The sequence below is a fragment of the Pleurodeles waltl genome, chromosome 3_1, assembly GCF_031143425.1.
Source record: "Pleurodeles waltl isolate 20211129_DDA chromosome 3_1, aPleWal1.hap1.20221129, whole genome shotgun sequence".
Taxonomy (NCBI): Eukaryota; Metazoa; Chordata; class Amphibia; order Caudata; family Salamandridae; genus Pleurodeles; species Pleurodeles waltl.
The window spans coordinates 1,126,461,915-1,126,485,226 of record NC_090440.1 but is presented as its reverse complement, the minus strand read 5'-3'; positions in this window follow the sequence as shown (position 1 = coordinate 1,126,485,226).

Below are 23,312 nucleotides of genomic sequence, written 5' to 3'. Positions count from 1 at the left end.
AGTCAAGTTGGGGCACCATTTTGTGCCTTTGTGACTGTAATTTTATACTTATAGACTAGCCAGTGGCCTTGGACTTTCATATATTTTGCTCAGTTTTTTAAAGCCAACCAGATGCTGTTTTTTTGGTTACATCTTTGTCCTGTACTTCCTTTCCTAGGTTTGAGTTGTTCCTGGCTCACATTGGTTGTGTGCCAGTATTTTGTGGTGCGTGCTGCTTGCTGCTTTATGTATTTTCTTTGCAATATTTGAGGGTATGTGCAGTGCTGTTGTCTCCCAGGGGTAGGGTATGTGTTGTGTGATAGGTGAGTGTATGCAGCTGATATGTTCGTGTCATAGTATTGTGTTGTGTTTGAAGTGATATGTGTTTGTTTTAGTAATGTGCGATGTGGTCCTATATGGTGTATGCCTCGTCATCTGATGTGGCTATTGTGTACATGTTGTGTGTGTTGTGGAGTTTTTTCAGTGCAGACATGGAGTGTTTTGAGTTGTGCAAGTGTGCTTTGCTTTTGTGTGCATGTGACTATTCCTGTGTGTCCCTCAGAGCAGGCTGGTGTCTTGTATGGTGTTTGAAGTAGTGTATGCTTTGTAGCCTTGCCCTTCACTCACATGTGTGCGTGACATTTGTTGTTGGTATTGGTTGTCCATTAGATCTGAATGAAGCCTGTTCGTGTGGCATGTTTTTGTGGGCCTTGTTCAACATCAGATGTGTCCTACTATGGCATCCTTCCATGTATGGTTTTGCTGCTCCCATCGCTGCTGTGCTGGTGTTCTAGTAATGTCTCGCTTTGTGTGTTTTGACTGTTTGTGTCTGCTTGTATTATGCATGGCATAATAGGTTCGATGTGCTGTTTGTATGTGTGATGTGTGTGTCGTTCACTGGTTGTATGATGGTATTGTTGTGTGTCTTCCATTGCACATGGATGCACATGTGTGTTGTATGTGTGTCCAGTCCCTGGACAGTGTTGGGTGTGAGTGTGTGACATGTTGTATTTGTGCAGTTTTTGTTTTTTTGTTATGAATTAGTATGTGTGTGTGTGCGCTATCTGAAGTGTGCGTGATGTGTATGTGTGGGTGCCTTTGATGCAGTATGTGGTTGTGTGTGTCACTATGCTGTTATGTGTGAGTGCAGCCCTCTACCCCCCCTCCCTATGGTATGGTATGTAACTGTACAAATGTATACATTTTACAAATAAAACAGGTGAGTGTGTATATTTGCAGTTGTTGTCCTTAACAGCGATGATTCTGTTGTCTTTCGGTAAGCAGGATCAGCAGGATGACGTCTAGTTCTGGTTCCATGGCGGCTCCAGACGTGTATGGCTTCCTGGAAGTGAGTGTCTTCTTTTGTACTGTTCGTTATTGCCTGGTGCTCCGTGGTAGTTGGACCGTGGCAGTCACATTGGTGGTGTGCTACCTCCTAATAGGTCTGGTGGAAACATGGTCTTCGTCAGACTGTTTGTGCCTCCAGACGACCGCTGCAGTCTGTGCTGGCTGGCTGTGCCGGTGGGTGGACAGCTGGCGGTCTTCTATGTGCACCACCACCAGACTCATAATGTGGCAGTCCGCTCCCCCAACCTGTTGGCCGTCAGACCGCCACTGCCAACATGGTGGTCATGGGACCGCCAACATTGTATTGAGGCCTATAATGTTACTTATTACAAATATGCATCTAACTACTTCTTAAATTAGGTTCCTAAACACCAACAAGATTAATTGAATGTCATAAGCTACTCCTACTGCACAGAAATGCAATTTTACAAAAATATTTTGCAATAAAATGGTTAAAATAAATATTCACTTTTCAACATAAATCAATTTGAAGACAGCATAGGGGACTACAGGGGTGACATTTACTATTCCTACTCCAATTTAAACCAATTTGGAGAAGGCGTTGGGCACCAATGGAAGAACAATTAATATTTTCTGTCCAACATAAACAAAATTTAGGAAGGTGTAGAACATTGAAGGGGTGACATTTACTATTCCTAATCGAATATAAACCAATTTTGGTGAGGTGATGGACATTAAAGGAGTGACATTTACTATTCCCATTCCAATATAAACAAACTTGGGGAAGGTGTTTGACACTAAGCAGTAATATTTACTAGCCCGACTCCATTCTAAACCAGTTTGGAGAAGGTGTTAGACTTTAAGGGACAGATTTAAGAAAAGTGGCGCTGCATACAATGCAGTGCTACTTTTTTTGAGCCCCTTAGAGGCCCCCTAACGACACCATGTGTGTGCTGTATTTAAGATACTGCGTACCATGGCGGTAGTTAGGGAACTAGTGCCAACATTTTTTTCGCTAGTTTGGCACTTTGCAGGATTAGTATGAAAAATGTTGATGTTAATTCTGCAAAGCACATTGAGGCCCATTATAAATAATGGTGTGCCTCCTCTTAACACCTGCTGTGTGCAGGCGTAAAAAATGCTGCAAAAAATGGCAAAAAGGAATCCTTTCGATTTCTTTATGTCGTTTTTGCAGCCCCTTCTTAGGGCAGCGCCCCCTTTGCATACTTTATGCCTAACGCAAGCATAATGTGGCGCAAGGGATTACCAAGTGGCGCAATGCATGCAATGTGCCACTGTGTACATCTAGTGCAGCGTTTTTGGCTTCGATGGGCCACATTAGCGTAAAATTAAAGATGATGCTAATGTGGCACAAGAAAGCGCTAGGCCCTCTTAAATCTGGGCCTAAAAGAGTGACAATTATTATTCTCACTCAAATCTAAACCAATTTGGGGAAGCCATTTTACACTAAAGGGGTGCCCTTTACTGTTCCCAATCCAACCTAAACCATTTTTAGGAAGATGTTGAATAGTAAACGGGTCAAATAATCACACACACAGTCAATGTTTCATACTCGCACAATATGTTTGATCTATAAAATAAAATAAAAATGACTTAAAAATCACAATATCCCAAACAAGAAGCCTGTATATTTAAAGTTACACATTAACGGATACATCAATATGTTAATTGCTATTAAAAATTCATATATTTTTACTAATATTTATTAATATTCCTAACCTTTGAAACACAACATAAAAACATATCCAAAATCAGAAATCATGAAATGTAAAAAGTTAAACTAATTTTTATAATATATATAAAAAATAATTGTTATTAGATTCAAATCAACAATTTTAAAATATATATTCCAAACAACAGAACTTATTTCAATAATAAACCTAATAAAAATCTTGTTATTAACAATTTGTTTACATTTTGTTTACATTTTAAAGACATAGGCCCTCATTATGACATTGGTGGCAAATGCCGCCTACCGCCATGGCGACGGCCACCAACATACCGTCGCCGTGGCTACCGACTGTCCATGGCATTATGACCTTAGACGGAATACCGCGGGAGGCTGGTGGAATTCCGTCAACGGACACAGCAGCGGACGGCGGTAAGGTGGCACTGCTGCCAGCAGCAGCGCCACGCCAGTAAAACACCGCCTACCATATCATGTTCTATGATATGGCCTGGCGGTGTTTTGCTGGCAGACGCTGCTGCTGGCATCAGCGCCATGTCCTGTCTCCTGCCAGAGGACCCCCTCCAAGCAGGTAAGTCGGGTTCTCCGACAGGAGAGGAGGGTGGGGGGTGTTGTGTGCGTGAGTGGGGGTGTGTGTGACTGTGTGTGAATGCGTGCATGCATGTGTAATGCGTGTGTGCATGAGTGGGTGTGAGTGTACGTGCATGTTGTGTTGTGAGATTGCGTGTGTGCCTGGATGTATGTTCCTGAGTGTTGCTGTGAGTGTGTAGGAATGTATGAATGCGTGTGTGAATGTGTGTATTCGTGTGTGTATGGGTGTCTATGTATGTGCGTGTATGTGTGTAAATGTGCGGGGGGTCGAGAGAGGGAGGGGAGGGTGAGGAGGAATTCTGAGGAGGGGAAGGGGGGCGGGGGAGACCCCTATCAGTGCCAGGGAAAGAATTCCCTGGCACTGATAGTGCCTACCGCGATGGTTTCAGTGGCGGTACCGAAACCACTGAAACAATGGCAGTGGGCGGGGTCATAATGTCATGAGTGGCCTAGTGACGCCAACAGGCTGGAGACTGGAGTCTCCAGCCCGGTGGTCATTACCGCTGTGGCAGTGGGTGTGGTACATTGGTGGCTTGGCCAAAGCCAATGTCATAATAGTGGAGGTAGGTACCGCCAGCCTGTTGGCGGTAATATCTCCACTATTCCACCGAACGCCAGGGTTGTAATGAGGGCCTTAATCTTCTAACATATAAATATACAACATAATCCTAACTTATACAACATAAATATTACATATTTATTCTAGTACTAAAAGTTAATTATACAACATTTCAACTTTAAAATAAAATGTAAACATAAATGAAAAACATTTTTCTAACAATTTATTAACTATGGAGTTATAATTTTCAATATTTGAAAAGATCCATAAATATATTATAAAATAACCAAATAAATTAAAACACATATTAAAACATTGTTTCTCATAAAACTCAATTTACAAAACATTTTACGTCATAAAATTTGAATTTGATAAATGTGACTTTTATTAGCAACAGCTCTAAAATTAAAATAACTATTTTAAAATTTACTGTAAAATATTTATGATTTAGTATAATTTATCAATAATTTTAAAATAATTTTAAAATATTATTTAGAACACACAATAATGTAACAAAATTTAAATTTTTACAAGATTAATTTCCATATTATTAACATAATTAACACATTTAAATTAAAATGATTAACTATTTAAAAACTCTCCAGTACAACTACAAAGACAGATTTTTCAAAAATCATATTTAACAATTATCTCACTGAACACATAAAAAAATTGCACGTATATAATCAAACACCCTACAATAAAATACATACAAAATAACACTTACAAACAATATTATATAAAACAATATTTTCTAAATCTCTGTTTTTGAACAATATTATAAACAGCACCTAAAATGATATTCTTACTTTCAATATTTCTGTCCTATTTCTGTCATACCACTATTCTTGATGAGCTATTTTTGTACCTCAGTATTATTTTACTTTTTTTTATTCTATACTGAGTCCAAACCCACCAAAGTCTGCACCAAATTAAGCACGCACCAGCTACTGTGGGCGCCAGGTAGTACTACCACTGGTGATATAGCAGAAAAACAAGAAAGCACCTCACTATTGTGAGCCTGATCAGCCTGGGAGGCCACAGTGACATTGCACCACCATGAGCCTGATCATTCTGGGGGCTCTAACTGCTGAAGGATCCATGCTGTGTTCTCTGACAAGCTGGACTGCCTTGATTCAAAAGTGATGCCACTAAAGAGAGGCTACCATAAAGGCGTAAGCCATGGGTGGTGTTGGACCAACATCCAAACAGTGAGGGCCAGTGTGCAGGCATCTTAAGGTTCCACTGCAACCTGAGAAAAAGACACGTGCCAATTGAGTCAAGTAAGGAGACACAGGATGTTCACCTCAAAGTAAACCAAGGATAAAAACAAGCACCTGAGTTGCTGTTTAAGCCAACCTTTCTCACTCCGGGAACTGTAACAGTGAAAATATGCACCTATGCCTAATTCATATCTCGACCACCAGATACAAGACACTGTAGTTCCTAATGCACGGGTCAGACTGGATACTTGAGCAGGATGGTGTAGCTCATATAAAACACATTTAGAAATACAACCTTATATTAGCCTACCATTAATTGAATTGCATGATTAAAAGGCTTGCTTTTTTCAAAATAAAAATCTTGTGCTGGACATTAAGGGGGTTATTCTAACTTTGGAGGAGTGTTAATCCGTCCCAAAAGTGACGGTAAAGTGACGGATATACCACCAGCCGTATTACGAGTTCCATAGGATATAATGGACTCGTAATACGGCTGGTGGTAAATCCGTCACTTTTTCGTCACTTTTGGGACGGATTAACACCTCCTCCAAAGTTAGAATAACCCCCTAAGTTACTATGGACCTGATTACAAGTTTGGCAGACGGGATGACCCGTCCACCGAACTTCTGACAGGGAGGTTGCCGCCTTACTAGCTACCTCCCCGAAGGGCCCATTACGACTTTCCAGCTGAGTTGACGGGCAGAAACCAAGGATTACACCCATCAGTCCTGCGGAAAAGAGGTGGCAGCATTTTCGCCGGCTTGTAATTGAGCTGGCAGCAATGCTGCCACTTGCAGGGTGCACCAGCACCCATGAAATGCTCACTGTCTGCACAACAGGCTGTGAGCATTGCAAGGGTGCTGGACAGGGGGACCCCTGCACTGCCCATGCCAAGTGCACGGGCAGTGCAGGGGGCCCCCATGGGCCCCTGCAACGGTTCTCCACCAGCCTTTTCATGGAAGGCTGGCGGTGAACCAGGTTGTAATCAGCAGGGCAGCAGTGGGTGCAGCACCGCCCTGGCTGATTGCAACCTGCTCCTGCTGTCAACTTGTGAGTATCACCGATCCCACCGGAGACAACGGTACTCTGGCGATCTGACTGCAACAGTCGTAATGTGGTAGTTGGACCACCACAGCAGAGGCAGTCCTGACCGCCACCGCGAGTCTGGCGGTCTACTGACCGCCAGAGTCGTAATCAGGCCCTATGTGTGTTGGTTGATTGCTGAATTCTGAGCTATTGCTGTACACACCACTTCCCTGGGAAGATTGGTACTGCTTGCTACTCTGAAAGCCAAGTGCAGAAATGTTTGTGTTTGGCTCAGTTTGCAGAGCCCTAGTAGGATAGACTACAGGATACCAATGACAAATGACCTCACCCACCATGGTTGGCCCTTAGTAGACCCTCTCTGCCCTGTGCCCCAGTCTAAATTGGGCCTGACATACGATAATCATAGTGCATTTCAACATTGCTTGGGTGATTTGTAACCAATCACCCTATTGTGTACATTATTAAATGTAAAAACAAGAAAATATACTATGAATGATTCCCATTGATTCTATGTCATCAGGGAGGCCATATTCCAGTACACAAACATTATGATGTCAAACTTTAGTCTTACTGGTTCAATTATATTGAGCCAGTTCTACAGTTTCTACAATGCTTTCAGTTCCTTCCTGAATGTCCATGTCAGGAACTTCATGGCATGATGATATGGACTAATCTGGTATCTATGATTACAGTGGTACTGCTCTGTTGAATGTCAGTAGAGCACTGTGAATATTTTTTCTTTAGGCACATATTTAAAGTCTCTATGACTTTTGTTAAATAATCTGAAGCCTTTACTCCTTATTGTCTTGGTGTCTCACTTATCTCCTCTGCAGAAGAACTTTCTTTCTGCTCTCTGTGAATAACTTACTGGCAGTCCTTTACTGTGGGGACATACATCTTTGCTCTAAAATCCTTCTGGGCCTATTTCTCTTCTGGATGCAAATGAATGTTTGAGTCTAAATATGATTACTATCTTTCTGCAATTTGTGTGGGGTTGCACCCTCAATTCATGGCATAAAAACTTGACACATGTCACTTTCAGTCATCTCAAATTAGACATATTACAACAAATGATCTCTTTGTTGCTTTTCAATGCATTGGGTAAGGGAGAGTTTGTGAGCGTGCTTCCACCAGGCTAGCTAACAAGCTTACAATAGCTCCAAGTACCATAAGATGTGCTCTAGTGAGTAAATACTCTTTTGTGGCAGATATGAGAGTTGCCAATAAAGTAGTGCTGGCTCTTGATTTTTTCATCAAAGGAAATTCACACAAAACACCAATGATTCTTAGTAGAGGTGTGAACCAAAGAGAAATAACATCAGGCATATTTTCTTATTTGGGTAAGCACCACAACAGCACATTGTTTAGAAAAAGTAGAATAGTGTGAGTCATTTAGGAAACTTAAAGTAGACCTCTTTTGGTGCTACAATTAGTTTACCTAGCCTAGAGAACAGAAAAGAGGGGTTTGGATATTGTTGTAAAGAAGCCTTATAATATATCCTAATGTTACAATATTTTCATTTGCTTTGCCTTCTGACAAGTATCATTGCCACTAACTTTTTTTTTAATAGGTATTATTCATATTGTGTGCACTAGGATAGATGTGTTATTTTAATAAATCTTAAAAATACATTTATAGCTTCCTAGAGTTCTTGAGTGTGCCTATTCATAATGAAAATTACAGGCCCTAGGCATATGGTATACGATTCTATAAGGGACTTCTAAGCATTTAAATATTAAATATGACCATTAAGCCAGGTTTAGGGGAGTGAGCACAAGAACCTTAGCACGGGTTACCATTTGTAAAGTGCACAGAGTCCTAAGGCCAACAAAACCAAATTACAGCAAAAAGTGGAGGTAAGTGGGCAAAAAGTTTGGGGAAGACCAACTAAGGCTGATAGGTCTAACACATGCCTCCCCTCCAGCTGAAAGTGGGTATAACTACCCAACCTCTCAGGAATTCCCATCACTATGGGGGAAGAACCTGGACACACCACTAACATTGGAGTGGTCTGATCCAGGTTGGTACTCCACCCACAGTGAACTCCCTGTAGGGAGATGGACCACCTTAACAATTTTGGATTCTCATCCCTCATTTGCATTAGCCACTTGATGAGCCTGTGGTCTGTCTGAACCCAGAAGGGAGTTCCAATTAAGTATAGATTTTGCTTCTCCAGTGCCCAGACCACAACAAAGGCGTCTCTTTGAATAGCACTCCACCTTTGTTCCCTGGGAACTAAACTCCTGAAAATAAAAGCTACAGGTTGGTCTAGGCCCTTTTCATTGAGCTGTGAGGGACTGGGCCTGTGCCATCTGTTTGGACTATAAATTCCCTAGAAAAGTCCATAGCCTTGAGCACAGGGGCTGTGCACCTGGCCTGTTTGAGGAAGTCAAAGGCTTTCTGGTATACCTTCATCCAGATCCCCTTCTTTGGCTGTTTAATGGAAGTCAGCTCAGTCAAGGGAGCAGCAGTGGTGCCATATCCCTTGACAAACCTCCTATAATATCATGTGAGGTACAGGAAGGCACTCTCCTCAGTCTGATCGTTTGGAGCTCCCAGGCCAGAATAGTCTCAATCTTGGCCTGAAGGGACTACACATTACCTCCACAGACCCCTTTCCACTAGCTGTCACTGACTGGCCTTCTCAGTTAGGCCTACGTGTTATAGGGCCTCAAATACTTCCTGCAAGTGAAACAGGTGGTTCTCCCAGCTTTTACTGAAGACAGCTATGTTATCCAGGTGAACAGCACTTAAAATCTCCATCTAAGTCAAGACCTGATTCACCAAACGCTGGATGGCGGCAAAGGCCTTTGTCAGTCCAAAGGGTATCACTTTAAACTGACAGTGGCCTTCTGGGGTGGAAAGACTGACCTCTCTCTGGCCCTTTCAGTTAGGGTAATCTGCTAATACCATGAAGTTAAGTCAAAGTACTCAGGAACTTAACAGCCCCTAATCTGGCAATGAGCTCATCAGTTCTGGGGATGAGGTAAACATCAGTCTTAGTGCCTGAGTTGAGCCCCCTATAGTCCACACAGAACTTGATTTCTGGGGCAGCACCTGGTGGGGCAGTTCCTGGTGCCAGCACCACAGGACTGGAGAAGAGTTGAGTGGAGTACTCAATTGCACCTAATTCCAACATGTCAGAGACCTCTTCTTCAATGCTGGCCCTCACTTTTTCAAAAACAGCCTGCATATTTTGTTTTGACAGGGGGACTGTCTTGGGTGTCAATGGCATGGGTACACAGACGTGTAAGCCCAGGAATGAGGGAAACAGAGAGTCCAACTATCCCAATAACTTGTGGCAGTCCCTCTGCTGTGCTGGGGTCAGGGTAGGGCAAAGGTTAACACCCTCCACTGACCCATCTTTCTCTTCTGATGACAGGAGGTCAGGGAGAAGATCACTGTCTTCCTCCTCCTCATCATCTGTCATCAGAAGCGCAGTGACCACAGACCTCTCAAAGTTTGGTTTGAGGCAGTTGATATGGAGTACCCGTAAGGGGTGTCTTGGTGGTCTTGAGGTCCACCAGGTAGGTGTCCTCCCCCTTCCTTGCAACTACCTCATAAGGCCCAGTCAAACAGACTTGAAGGGCCCTGGATTCCATAGGCTCTACTACCCACACTTTCTGCCAAGGTTGAAATTTCACAGGGGTAGCCATCTGATCATACCACTGCGTCATAACCTCGTAGCTAGCCTCTCAGAAGCTTTCATTCTGAACTTGCCCATCTGGGTCCAGCTGGAGTGCCAGCATTTAGCTAACCACATCCTGAAGAGGGAGGTTCCTGTGAGTGTGCTCCCACCCTGCCTTGACCAGACTGAGAAGTCTCCTAACAGGGTGACCATACAGCAGTTAAAAGGGGCTGAATCCAACCCCCTTCTATGTCACTTCCTTGTAGGCAAAAAACAGGCATGGTAAGAGGAAGTCCCGTTTTGACCTGAGGAGCTTAGTCAGACCCATAATCATGCCTTTTAGGGTCTTGTTAAATCTTTCAACAATCCCATTTGTTTGTGGATGGTAGGATGTGGAGGACTTGGAAGTTACTCCATACTCCTTCCACACTGACTTCATGTGCGTAGACATGAGGTTGGTACCCTTGTCAGACACCACTTCTTTGGAGAAACCCACTATGGTGAAAATCCCTATCAGGAGCAGTTAAAGACCTCAAAGGGCTGGCCTATGGGTATCTAGTGGTGTGGTCCACCAAGACCACAATAAACCTGTTGCTTAAGGATGTCTTGGGGTCCAGAGGTCATACAATGTCTATGTCCACCCTTTCAAAGGGGGTAGCAAAACAGTTAAGGGGTTTAGGGGAGCTTTCATCTTTTTCTACGTCTTTCCACTGGCCTGGCACATTAAGCAAGTCCTGCAGAATGCATCTAAAGACACCTTCATCTGGGGACAGTAAAAGTGGGTGATAAGCCTGGCAAAGGATATGTCCTGCCCAGATGTCCTACCAGCGGAATCTCATGAGCCAGCCTGAGTAGGAAGGCCCTGTAGAATTAGAGGACTACCAACACATGTATTTCCCCATGAACATGTGCCTTAGGCTCACAATGCAGGAGGTCGTTCCTCCAGTATATTAGGTGATTTCCAGCTGCCTGGACTTCACCTTATTGCCTCATGCCCTCCAGGGTTGAGCACTTCTTCTGTGTCTTACAGAACTCCTCCCTGGTGGGTCCTCCTTCTCCCTGCCATCCAGCAACCTCAGGCAGGTCACCAAGGGAGTCTATGTTTTCCATGCTAGGCTACAGGGTGGCCTCCTCCAGAGCCCCATCCACCTGTACCTTGGGATATTCAGGGACTGGCTTCTTAAATATCTTTCCCTTCCCACTCTTGGCAGCTGTCTGAGTCAATTATCCAGGCTCCGTCTGGGCAGCCATGGACCTGGTGGTCACACAGACCCACTCAGGTAACCCCAACATTTCCAGGTGTGACCTTAGCTCCATTTACTTCCAGGCAGTGTGTTCCAGATCATTCCCTAACAGAGAGTCGACAGGCATGGCAGGGATCACAACACATTTCAGAGGGAATCAGAGCCACAGGGTAGTGGCTCTCCTGGTTGTATGGTACTACAATCTGGTGGATTGTGTTGGGAATCACTTGCTCTGAGAACACCAGATGACACCTGATAATAGTCATACTGGCTACTCCATCCCTAAGATCCTCCACCCTCAGCCCATTGATGGTGACCCACTACCTATTCTTGGAAGTATGGGCAGGCATGTGAGTTTGGGCACCATGTCCTTGCCACTAGGAATACTAGTTTCCCCCACACTAACTGGGACCATCTTCTCCCCAAACACAATGCTAAGTGCATGTGCTCGCTCCCTAAAACATGGTAACATTGTCTCAGAGCCAATTGTCATATTTAATTTACTTGTAAGTCCCTTGTTATGAAATGCTACTAGTGGACCTGTACCACTAATAGTGCCACCCACATAAGTAGCCCCTCAACCATGTCTCCTGCCTGCCATTGAAAGTCCTGTGTGTGCAGTTTCACTGCCACTTCAACTTGACATTTAATACTGTTTTCCAAGCCTTAAACTCCAATTTTATTACATACAGGTCACCCCTAAGGTAGGCGGTAGGTAGCCCATAGGGCAAGGTACTATGTAAGTAAAATGTACTGGTACGTTTTACATGTCCTGGTAATGAAAAACTCCCAAAGTAATTTTTCACTATTGTGACGCTTGCTCCTCTCATATGCCAACATTGGAAATTCCCTGATATACATTTAAGTGGTAATTTCTGTTCTGAGAGGGGGGACATTGCCAAGTTTGGTATGGTTGGAATGGTAGTGCTTACTGGCGAAGTTGAATTTAACATTACTACATTAGAAATGGCACTTTTAGAAAGTAGGCAATTATCTGCACTCACTGCTCTCTATGCCATACAGCCACGTCTAGTCTATGCTGGTTGACAGCTCCCCTTGTGCATTCCACCCAGACAGCCATAAACATAGGACACTCAGCTGCATCTGCATTCATCTGCGTACTGATGGGTCTTCCTGGGCAGGAAGGTTGGAGGGGCTTCCCATTACACTTCAATGACCAGTGGCCTGACCTCACACAAGGACTGATAACCCCCCCCCCACAGAACTTGTGGCAGAAAAGACTGGTTTGAAAGGGGAACTGGTGCACCTCAAAACCCCTCTTTGAAGTTTTCCTCTTCTTGAAAGACACATTTTGGTATATATATTGGGTCTGTGACCCCCTAAAATCAGACACTTCTGGACCTACAAATGGACTGTGTCGTAAGGACTGCGTACCAGCGAAAGGACTCATCTGGAATGCTTTTCTGGAAGGACTGCTCTCTTGCTTTTTGCTCCGCTGCCTGCTGGCACCTGATTCTGCTGGAAGGACTCTGCCTTCCCCCACTAGTGCTCTGCAAGGGCTTGGACTGAGCTTGCCCCCTTTTCTGAGGTCTCAGGAGCATCAAAGACTTCATCTGAAGATGAAAATCCACAGCTCTGGAAAAACCAAAGCAACTCCTGCAAAATCGACGCAGCACCTGTCTCTCAGCTGCATCACTTGCTGGATCAATGCAGCACCTGTTGCCGCTTCACAATGTGTTTTGAATTTTCCACTCATCATCCCTGGGTATCAAAATATCCATGCATTGCAGTGAGGAGCCAAGGCTGCGCTCCCAGAAATTGATGCATCACCTTGCTGCGTGGAAAGAAATGATGCATCACCTTTGCTGCACCAGAAAAAAACAACATATCACTTTACTTTCCAATGCATTTCCTCCTCTGTGGCCCTCTGTGTTGTTATTTTTGATGCAACCCAGGTACTGTGTGTTAAAAGGATACAACCACTGAGTCTTAAGGATTGAGACTCATCTAAACCTTTAAAAATGTGTATCTTGATTTGTGCATATTGGAGTTTTGTCGTTTTAGTCTTATTTTATTCAGATAAATATTATCTATTTTTCTAAACTGGTGTGGGGGTACTTTTTGTGGTGTTTTCACTGTGTTACTGTATAAGGTATTGCACAAAGACTTTACACATATCCTTCTAAGTTAAGCCTGCCAGCTCTGTGCCAAGCTACCTGAGGGTGAGCATAGGATAATTTAGGTTGTGTTGTGACTTACCCTGACTACGATTGTGGTACCTACTTCGACATGTGCATACCTGTGCCTACTAAAGACCCAGTTTCTAACAGGAAGCCTTTTTTCTTGTGGCCAGATTGGGATTGTGACCCTTTCCCCTGAGAACTGCTTGGAAGTCTTCAGAGAACTCTTTCTTTTTATCTCCTAACTCCTTCTGGTGGGATCCCTGACCACCCTTTTATGGGTTGCCCCAGATGCCTTGTTGGATACTCTGGTGCTGACTCAGAGGCCCGCCTCCTCTGGAAGTTTCCTGGGGTCAGCCAGCTTGCCAGCCATCAGGTGCTGGCACGGCTCTGCAAAACAGGTATCACGCTTGTGTTCCCTGAGAATCAGATTGTACAATCCTACAAAATCATCCACTTTGCTGCCCCTAACCCAGCCTTCAGTGCCCTACTGGAATAATCTAAGAAGTCCATACTGGACTGGTTTGGGAGTTTGTGGTTGTCCCTGAACCTCTGCAAGTATTTCTCAGAGGTCAGCCCAAATTTAGCCAGGCAAATGGCCTTCATGAGTGCATACTGTCCCCCATATTTATACTTGCTTTACACCCAATGTGCATCATTTTTTTACGCAAATTCAGCACAAACCTAATTTCAAATTTATACTTTGGCGTTAGACCCATCTAGCGCCAACATTTTGGAGTTAACTTAATTTTTTGCTTGCGGGAAACTACCTTGTGTCAATGTACAAGGCAGGCATTCCAGTGTAAAAAATGATGATATGGTGTTAGCGCCATATTTATCCCGTGCTACAGTGATGCACAGGCAGAACGGGGTATTAAATGGTGGTGCTAAGCTTCCTTAGCGCCATTATTTAAAACTTGGGTCAGGGAAGGCATTAGGGGACATGTGGGCCTATTTCCATGGTCAGAGACCATGGAATGGGCCCACAGGTGTCCTTCCCGAGACTCAGGGACACCCACACCCACACTAGATGGATGACAGAGTTTGGCGGGACCCCATCACAGGTAAGGTAAGTACAGGTAAGCATTGTTTTTTTTTTTAAGTGCCATGGGGAGCCTAACTTGGGCCCCCCTACATGGCACTGGGCCCAATGGCCATGCCAAGGGGACGTATGTCCCCTGGGCATGACCATTGGGGTGCATGACTCCTGCCTTTACTAAAACAGGAGTCATGTCCATGGGGGTTTTACATCAAAAAATGACGCTAGTCTGGTGAGAGGCATTTTTTTATGCCTCTACCCATACTGGCATCATCGGCTAGCAACCTTTTTTATGACACTAGGCGGGCCTTACCACCGGCTACCGTCATTCCATAAATATGAGGCCCAGCCGGCGTCTTGGAATGGCGCTAGCCAGCGGTATACTTTTTCACACAAAACTGCATTAGCACAGTTTTGCATGAAAAATTATAAATATGCCCCTTAGTTTGATCCTCTTCCTCAGGTGTAAGAAGTGTGTTCCTCCCCACCATGGGCATGCACCTCAACAAGCTACCCCACTTCCCCAATACTCCACGGGATACTTTGCACCTCGGAGCTACCTCATATGCTGTGAGCCATTTATCTATATCATCTCCTACCAGATAACTGGGCACCAGTCCCTTGGGTATGTGGACCCTCACCGCTCCAGTGGGCACTGCTGGTGTGCTGCCACCAAACTGGCTAGACTCCATCTGCTTTGCTCTTAGGTCCAGCTCTCTGAGGCTGAGCTTCTGGGCCAGTCTCCTCTCCTCCACGGCCAGTCTCTTATCTTCCAAGGATTTCTAAGTTTCAGCCTTCTTCTTCTCCAGTTTAATGTGGCCTGCTCCAGCCTGAGCTTCCTCTCCTCTTTCCTGTAATCCAACTCTTGTGCGGTCAGGTGCTTGGCAAACATACTGCTACCTCCGCCATTCTGCGCATCCTGGACATTCTGGTCACCTGCTGGGTTTGGGTTGGGCTCTCCTGGCAGCTCAGGACCCTGGCCTAAGTCTTCTCTCTACTTATTCTCTGTGCTCCGCCCTCCTCATTGTCATCCACATCATCCTCTCCTGAGGTGGACAGCCACCTGTGCATCTCTTCAAAGGCTCTGAAGGCTACCTGGAGATCCAATTTAGTATATTTTTCCTCTGCTTTTAGCCCCCTCTATTTGCAGAGTTTCAGCAGCTCTGCCCTGCTGAGGTCATCAAAGGTCTACAGATTCAACTCCATGGTGCAAAAAGGAAGGTAGGGCACTTACATTTAGAAAAGGGAGAAAATAGCCAATGGAAGAACTAAGGAAGAATTTAAAAAGGGATCAATCTTATGCCAAATTATTTAACTGGGATTTTTGTGTAACCCAACTCATAGTATGGTACTGTAGAAAAACAAGTCCTGATCCACAAAACTGAATGCCAGTGTTAGAAATTGGGTTGTTGGTTGACTGGATTGTGAGTCCAGGTCAAGTAACAGCCACAATCCCTTGCAGGCTGAACTGCTAAAAGTCACTAAATTAGCCTGTGCTTAACCCTGGGTAGTTTGGCACAAAAACAGGCAGACTCAACTTAGAGGCAATGTGTAGCTTATTTATGTTGCACACAAAGTGAAAACAAACCCCAGGAAAAATCCAAAACCAAGTTAGAAAAATAGAGTACATTTTAATAAATTATTTGATACCAAAATAGTAGAACTCCAATCAGTAGACCTGGAGTATAGATGTGTTTATTAGTGAAAACTAGTGGCTAAAAGATCCAGGCACCAACAGCGGACATCTAGTCGCTCAAGTCCGGGTCAAAGTAAAAAAATGTTTCTGAACGATGGCACACAGCTGGGTCTAGTTTTAAGATTTAAGAAGGTGGGAGCCTTTTATGTCCCTGTGGCACCAAATAGGAGGCCAGCAAACTAATCCTTGGAGTCATTTGGGTAGTCCTGGGTGCAGGTGATGATGCAGGGCTCAACAGCAGGGTTGATCTCTGAGGGTTTAAGGCAGGCTCCAGGCAGCAAAGCAGTCCTTCCCCTTCCAGGTAAAGCAGCAGTCTAGCAGAGTGCACAGCAGGTCACAGCAGCATCCAGTCCTTCTGTAGGTCCAGGAGTGAACTGAAGAGTGGGTCTGAAGAAAATCTATTTGTATACCCTGGTGTCCTTCTTCTAAAAGGTGAGAGAAGCGTTTGGAATTTGTTTTTCAGAAGTACATGGAATTTCCTGACTATCCTGCCCTGGCTCTAAGCTGGCTGCAGTGTGTAAAGGGAGAGCGCAGGCTACTCAGTTACAAGTGGAGCTGTGCTCAGCTCCACCTGCCACATCCTGCCAGCAGGTGTAGATTGAGGCATTCCTAATCCCTCTATTGTGTGACTATCTGGGAGAACTTCACAGGGTCCTGCTGTCAGCCACACCCAGCTACACCCAGTCATGTGAAACAAGACAGGCTGCAGGCACAAAACAACTAATGACAGAAGAATGCAAACTTTCTCAAAGTGACATTTTCTAAATTGTAATGAAAAACCCAAATTTATCATTAAAGAGGGTTTATCATTACAATTTCATAGAGACCAAACATGACTTAGCCACCTGCTCCCAAATAGGAATTACAGCTTAATAAATGTAATAAGGAATCCCCAGTGTTATCCTATTAGAGGAGTAGGTCTCAGAGCAGTGAAAAATGAATTTAGGAGTTTATTTACTACCAGGACAGGAAAAACATACATGTCCAACCTTTTAATTACACAGCAGTGCCCTTTGGCCCACCTAGGGTATACCTTATGTGGGGCATATGTAATAAAAGGGTTGTTTGAGGCTTGGCAAGGGGATTTAAATTCCAAGTCAACATGGCTGTTTAAAACTGCCCTCAGGCTGCAATGGGAGGTCTGGGACATGTTTATTGGTGCTACTCAAGTAAGTGGAACAATGTGACTTAGACCTACTGATAGCATTTAATTTACAGGTCCTAGTAGAACTCTACTAGGGACTGATAAGTAAAATAATGCCAACTAGGAATATGCCAATCAAACCATGTTTAGGGGATTGAGCATACGCTTTTTAACACTGGTTAGCAGTGGTAAAGGACACAGAGTTCTAAGGCCAACAAAAACAAATTTCAGCACAATTTGGAGGGTAGTGGGCAAAACATTCGGGGAAGACCACCCTAAGGCTTACAAGTCTTGCACGGTTGGGTTCCACTAATTATTTCAGTGGATTCTTACAGGACTGATTGTCATATAAAATGCACTTCACTCAAAGTAATGCTTAGTAGGTTGTGGGGCAGTTGCAGTCCACCAGGTGCTGTGTCTTACGTTGACACATTGGCTAAGTCCTTAGTGCCAGAGGGTCTAGACAAGCCATTTCCGGGCTGTGTTCTGGAGAGAAATCCAGAAAACATACCAGCAGGGCAGATGTGGTCTACCCTGATTATGTCTCTGCCAATAGTCATAGGATCTCAGCAATCAAGTCCTTGCCTTACTTGACTGTCATCTTTTTTTGCTTTCTATATAGTCTACCATCTGTAAAAAATAATCTAATTACACTTCTCTCAGATCTCTCAAGTACTGAGTAAGCTCAGTACAAGCCAATCATCTAAACGTTTTTCCTGCTAATGTCATCTAGAAAAGGTGACCTTCAAGTGTGTGTTCTCGAGTAGTGCCTCTTCCTAAGCCACATCACGCCCCTATCTGCTTCTCCATCACAGAAGAACTCTAAGAATACTGTCTTATACCAGAGGAGCAATTATTCTGTACCCTTGAAAAGAATATTTGTAGAATTCAAGATGAAGGCCTCATCTAGGTTTTTTAAGTCATGGACCTCTTGGATGGCCCCTAAAGAATGGCTTGCCCAGGACCAAACAATCATGACATTCACCCTTGGTGAAACATCTACCTGGCCGTAAAACAAGATGAAATTTACAAAATCAGTTAAAAATAGGTGATTTCCTGAAGTGCCCAAGAAGTAGAAGATTTTTTGAGGAAGTCCAGTCTTTTCAGCAACTGACCAGACTGTCTGATGCAGTGCTGAGGGTTCAAAGAAATCCTGCTGTGACAATAAGAGTGTATTTCCATACTCACATATCTGAAGTGTACAACTCTTCCAAAGAACATTTTAGAAAGTATTTAGAGCTGTCAGCCACTCCAACATCATCTCAAAAGGTGACTCAAATTCAGCATCTACACAATGATTTATTTAACACTTCTAAGACAGAATAGACACTCTCTGGTCTACATAAGTAAATGTTGGGGTAGGAAAATGCTTAGCAAGGTGTCAAAGTCTCCATCACTGGTCTCCTCCAGTATGCTGTTAACAAATCTCTAAAACTTGGAGGTTAGCACCAGCATAAATTTCATAACAATTCTAATATTATTAGGTTTTTTATTACACCATCTCAATTCGCAGTCTATCAATCCACTGCAATGTAATGACTTGCCATAATCATATTAATGAATAGTGGAATCGAAACAGTATATTGTTAAGTGTGATATATTCACTGCTACAGTCGACGCATGTTTCACTGAAAACCCCTTTCTGAAGGATGTAATCAACATGAAAACACATATCACAAACGTATTCCCCATTGGAGAAACGTAGGTTAAATACATGTCAAATTCAATTAATACCGTTATTTAGACAAATATTTTTGTCAAATTGAATCCAATATGACTTTTAAATCAAAGAGATGCTCACACAATTATTTTGAGAACTAATACATGTATTTAAATCCAACATCTCAGTTGCACCTTATAATTATTTTCAAGTAGGTACATTGTTCAGGTAAATCTTGTATCTCATTTTCCTCTTAAGTTAGAAAATATGTTCTTTTTTATTGTTTATCTTGTCACAAGTACTCATAAAAGGCATATAAATAGAGGAATGATGATGATGGCATTACCTGCTGGCAGGCTATCATGAACTTCATATCTCAAATTGGTTCAATGAAGAATTTGATATCTTAATATAATCATCATGTAACCATCCCAGAATGTATCTATTAGTGCAATCATCATTTAATTCATCCCAGATACACGCGAAAGAAAATGTAATAGTAATAGCACAAGATCACAAATTATTGCACATGAACTCCATTTAAATAGCAGTGTGTAACAATTGGCAGTGGCATATCGAAAATACAACCAGGTAAAATCATTCTACACTAAATGGGAGGTAAAAGTGTTTAAAGTCTGGTGTCAGACCTATATTGTCTGGAAAAAACTATCCATAGCTAGTTGCATTCCTGATATCTGTCCCACAAGTTCTCAAATATCTTAGAGCTTTAACTACTACCAAAATTCACATATAGGCCCTCATTACGACCCTGGCGGTTGGCGGAGAAGTGGTGGTCTTACCGCCAACAGGCCGGCGGTAAATTTTTTTTAATTATGACCGCCATGGTCATCCGCCACTTCTCCGATCCGACTGCCAGGGCGGTAACGACAGCCGGGCTGGAGACTTGGGTCTCCAGCCCGGCGGCCGTCACAAGACCGCCGGCGGTATCACGACCCGGCTTACCGCCATGGATTTCATAGGGTTGGTAACTGCCATGTAATCCATGGCGGTCAGCACTATCAATGCCAGGGAATTCCTTCCCTGGCACTGATAGGGGTCTCCCATACCCCCCACCCCCACCGCCAAGTCCCCGCCCCACCACACCCGCCACCCCCCTGGCACCCCACCAAAGGTGGCAGGACCCCCCCTCCCCACCCCCACTCCCAACATTCATACACGAACCCCTCCCCACCCCAACATTCATACACGCACCCCTCCCCACCCCCAAAATACATACACGCACCCCAACACGCACACCCCCCAACATTCATACACACACCCCAACACGCACCCCCCCAACATTACAACCCCCCCCACCCTACACGCATACAGACACACCCGATACTCATACCCGCACACATGCCAACATACATACCAACATACACACACACAGTCATACACGCACACATACTCACAGACAGACAAACAGGCAGACACGCGCACACATTCAGCCACACAACACCCCCCGCATTCATACACGCACTCACACACCCCCTCAACACACTCACATGCACACCCCCATGCACGCACACAACACACAACACCCCCCCACCCCACTCCTCTAACGGACAATCAACTTACCTGGTCCGTTGATCCTCCGGGAGGGGACGGGATCCATGGGGGCTGCTCCGCCGCCAGCACCCCGTCAACAGAACACCGCCACACCGAATCACAGAACGTGATTCAGTGGGCGGTGTTCTGTTTACGGGGCGGTGGAGGTGGAGCAACCTGCACTTCCCCGCCGACCGCCAGTATGGCTGCTGGCGGCTCTCTGTCCAGAAAAGGACGGAGGGCTGCCAGCAGTCATAATACGCTGAGCGGAAAACCGCCACCACTGGCGGTCTTCAGCACGGCTTCCCTCGGCAGTCTTGTGAAAAGACCGCAGAGGTTGAAATGACCACCATAGTCTCTAATTCACCGTACAATTATTCACACCTCAAAGTTAGTATCTAAGGTTGTTTGACTCACTTGAATTAAGTTTATGTTATACATTTTCTCGGCCATCCAAATAAACGCTTTGCTTCCCAGTTCCTGAAAGTATACGTAAATTGATAATCTCAAAAGCTGTCCTTCTTGGTAAGATACTACAGTTTTTAAACTGCATATATAAGTGCTCTTAATGCTACTCTTACCTTTAAATCTGATTGTGACAACTTCTAATAAGTTATTCCAATAGGATGATGATTCCTAAGAACATAAATCAGGCAGGGCTCACTCCCAAGAGAAATCAAATGCCTATGTGAACACGCCAACAAGATAATGGTGGTCATTTCAACCTCGGCGGTCTTTTCACAAGACCGCCGAGGGACCGCCGTGCTGAAGACCACCAGTGGTGGCTGTTTTTCACTCGGCGTATTATGACTGCTGGCAGCCCTCTGTCCTTTTCCAGACGGAGAGCCGCCAGCAGCCATACTGGCGGTCGGCGGGGAAGTGGAGTTTGCTCCACCTCCACCGCCCGTCAACAGAACACCGCCCACCGAATCACGTTCTGTGATTCGGTGTGGCGGTGTTCTGTTGACGGGGTGCTGGCGGCGGAGCAGCCCCCATGGATCCCGTCCCCTCCCGGAGGATCAACGGACCAGGTAAGTTGATCGTCCGTTAGGGGAGGAGGGTGTTGTGTGTTGTGTGCGTGCATGGGGGTGTGCGTGTGAGTGTGTTGAGGGGGTGTGTGAGTGCGTGTATGAATGCGGGGGGTGTTGTGTGGCTGAATGTGTGCGCTTGTCTGCCTGTTTGTATGTCTGTGAGTATGTGTGCGTGTATGACTGTGTGTGTATGTTGGTATGTATGTTGGCATGTGTGCGGGTATGAGTATTGGGTGTGTCTGTATGCGTGTAGGGCGGGGGTGTTGTAATGTTGGGGGGTGTGCTTGTTGGGGTGCGTGTATGTATTTTGGGGGTGGGGAGGGGTGCGTGTATGAATGTTGAGGGTGGGGAGGGGTGTGTGTATGAATGTTGGGGATGGGGGTGGGGAGGGGGGTCCTGCCACCTTTGGGGGGATGTCAGGGGGGTGTGAAGTGTGGGGGGGGACTCAGCGGTGGGGGTGGGGGGTGGGGGAGACCCCTATCAGTGCCAGGGAAGGAATTCCCTGGCATTGATAGTGCTTACCGCCATGGATTACATGGCTGTTCCCAACCCCATGAAATCCATGGCGGTAAGCCGGGTCGTGATACCGCCAGCGGTCTTGTGACGGCCGCCGGGCTGGAGAGCCAAGTCTCCAGCCCGGCGGTCTTTACCGCCCTGGCGGTCGGATCGGAGAAGTGGCGGATGACCATGGCGGTAACCGCCATAGTCATAATTCCAATTTTTTTACCGCCGGCCTGTTGGCAGTAAGACCGCCACTTCTCCGCCAACCGCCAGGGTCGTAATGAGGGCCAATGTGTGTCTGCCCCAGTGACTAGAAGTGGTTTCCAGATTCTAATACAGGAAGTTATGAAAGAGATGACTACTCTGTGGCTGCACATTCGAAATCCATAAGCAATTTAGAACATAATCTGCAGAAATTGTAAGGACAGCAGGAGCAACAACTGAAGTGGAAGGTGACCATTAACATGATACCTTATTCAAGAGAGTGGCAACATTGGAGAGCTCCCAATGTCCCATGCTAGAGAAGGTTGATGATGGGGAAAATCACATTTGCCATAACAATTTATTAATACTTATGGGCCAATCTTATTAGCACATAAGAATCAGAAGATACACTGTGAAGGAAACAAAATACTGATATGTCTTTCTGTATTCACACCAAACAGAAGGAGTTTTAATCTCTCACCTACCTGAGGGATATCCCCTGCTTCTGGAGCTTTCCATTCAGACTGTTATTCTCTTTCTGTAATAAGCGATATAGAGTTTACACTCCAGAAGAAGCTGAAGTGATTTTAAAGATATAGGGGGTCATTACAACCCTGGCGGATGGTGTTAAAGCGGCGGTAAGACCGCCAACAGGCTGGCGGTCTTTTTTTTAGTATTATGACCATGGCAGTTACCGCCATGGTCATCCGCCGCTTCACCGTTCCGCCCGCCAGGGCGGAGACGACCGCTGGGCTGGAGACCTGGGTCTCCAGCCCGGCGGCCGTCACAATACCGCCGCCGGTATTTTGACCCGGCTTACTGCCGTGGATTTCCAGCGGTAGGAACCGCCATGAAATCCATGGCGGTAAGCCCTATCAGTGCCAGGGAATTCCTTCCCTGGCACTGATAGGGGTCTCCCCCATCCCGACTCCCTCCCCTACACCCCCCACCACCCCTGCCACCCCCCCAAAGGTGGCAGGGCCCCCCTCCCCACCCCGACCCCCAACATCACATAACTCACACATGCAGGCACCACCAACACACATACACGCACACA